Source organism: Electrophorus electricus, chromosome 2, assembly GCF_013358815.1.
Source record: "Electrophorus electricus isolate fEleEle1 chromosome 2, fEleEle1.pri, whole genome shotgun sequence".
Classification (NCBI taxonomy): Eukaryota; Metazoa; Chordata; class Actinopteri; order Gymnotiformes; family Gymnotidae; genus Electrophorus; species Electrophorus electricus.
In genome coordinates, this window is record NC_049536.1 from 8,024,949 (window position 1) to 8,027,448 (window position 2,500).

Here is a 2,500-nt window from a genome sequence, read left to right on the forward strand (position 1 = left end):
GCAAGACTTTGAAATCATCCAGTCACCTCACTCATGTCAGACTGAGCAGACATCAAGGCAACACATGATATGAACATTAGTAAAAAACAAAGGGTTTGGAAAAGATGTTATTCCAGCAATCTGCTCTATGCTGGTAGCTTTTAGCAGAGCGTGCCACCAGCCTGGCTCTGAGCATGCAGGCTCTTCTTCCACTCTCAAGCCCGAAGCTTGGCGCTTACTACAAAGCATGAGAAGAGGCAACACATTCAAGACTCCTCCCTGATCAAGCCCCTGCCCTCCAGACTAATCTTCTGTTCTACTGTTAATCAATCCACTCCCGACCATGTGCCCTTTCAGTCTGCGCCCGAAATAGCACAAGTGAGAACCCTTTACTGAGGGGTCTCGGCTCACTATGCAATGTAATTGTTTTGAGAAATAAGATCTGATTTTCCTTATCAAATGAAAGCTGCTGAATGCATGGTGCAGTTCTCACTGTACACCAGTTCTCTGCCCTCTACCCCAGTCACATGCTCACTGCATCAGCCTCCCGTATGCCCTCCTGTTATCCACCTCCCACCCAAACTCCCAGCATCCTCCAGGTTCCAGCGCCCTCTCATACCTCAATACCTCATCTGTTCGACCGCACTCATCTTGGAAACCATTTGGAGTTTTTCATAAGAGTCTGTGACAAAAATAAATGTATATATATATATATATATATATTTATTTTATTTATTTATTTATTTATTTATTTTTGAGTTAAAAGTGGAGTGGACTATCAAGAGCTGATGAGGAAAGAGATGTTGAAAGGATAATAATGTATCAATTCTCCACCATTGCAGATGGTTCAACTCTCCTGACAACTGCTATCCATTTGAGATGCAATTAACATGCATAATTATGCTAATTAAGCTGTAATTAAGTGTTAATTCTTCAGAGAGTCTACTTTTTGAGTGTGTAATTTTCCATAAGATGGCAGTAAGGAATCTCCAGGGTGTTTCTGTTCTGCGCCTTTCACAAGTGGTAAAAACTATTCAACAAAATTATTGTATTGTTTTTCATTTTCATTGGTACCTGGCTTCTTAGTAGTTTTTAAAACAGCCTCTGAGATTTCCGGAAATGATCCTTTGTACAATATGAATATATGCAGTATTTTAATTTTAATATTTGTTTAACATTTAACATGTATTATTTGTTCTTAAGTATTTGGGAAATTAGAATGCTGGAAATGGAAAATGTAAAAAATGCCATCACAGCTCACAGTGTTGTGTGTAATCTACTGACTAAAGGCTGAGAGAAGAGACGCTGTTTGTTCAGCAATATGAGGATGTTTTTTTCGGTTTTTTTTTTTTGCATAATTATGTACCAAATGAAACCACTTTTGTTGTGGAGAGCACTAATGAACAGTGTGCATGTTTAATTAAAGGCAATCCGTGTACAGCTTTAATTAGAAACTTCTAAAATTACATCTCAGATGCGCTATGAATTGAATACCCAGTGTGCATGTAACTGCGTATGTGCATGTGTTATGTGCATGTGTGTGTGTGTGTTGATGGGACTGTTGATGAGAAACAAGGGGGGCTCAGCACCCTGCAAAGCTCAATCAGACAAGAGTCAAGACGATATCTGAGCCTCTCTGACCTATCAAGGGATATTTGCTACACGAGGAACCAATCAGCTTTGTCCTCAGAGTATAATTACTGACCCTATAACAATGGTAATAACTATATCAGCCTCCTATAGCACAATGAGCCCCACCCTTCCACGCCCATACCAGCACCACCGCTAATGTTCTACCTTTTCTATCTTTTTAGCATTTCTTTTTAAGTTGCTTAATTAGAATATGCAATATTACACTAAACATAAAAAACGTATTTTAAATGCTAAAAACTAATGAATCTGCAAGTTTAATCTAATATAGGTAAATACACTAGAAAACAACTCGAACATGTGGGCAAAAAATATCAATGGCTTTTCAATGAATACAATTCCTTAAATTCCATAAAGACAACAGTGGGCTATCCCAAATTACACTGTAGGACTTTACAGTTAAACCCTGCAGTATAAAAATAATGATGGGCAGTGCTAAGTAACTGTGGAATCCCTGCCAAAAGGTAATTAGAGATTCATCCGGGCATATATATCAAACTTACTGCATGTCAACAGAACAAACCGAAGAACCTTCCAGGCTCCTTCCTACACAATCACACTCCCAAAGAAGCCTGTGAATTACAGCCTGCAGTTCAAGCAACTGAAATTAAGGGATAATAATTACAGCTGCTGAAGTTTAGCACCTGGTTGTGCTCATTACTAATGGATTTCCCACACGGGAAAGCCCCCCAGTGCTTCTACTAATAGGCCATTCTAAAATAAACAGCAAGTCAACTCATTATCTCCTGCTAGTGAGACACCACTGACCAGCAGGACATAGGCTGCAGACAGAAATGAAAACCAGAACTCGGTAAGCACACAAACTGATATCTCCAACTAAACTCACTGGGACTCTCAGGACAAACTTCTG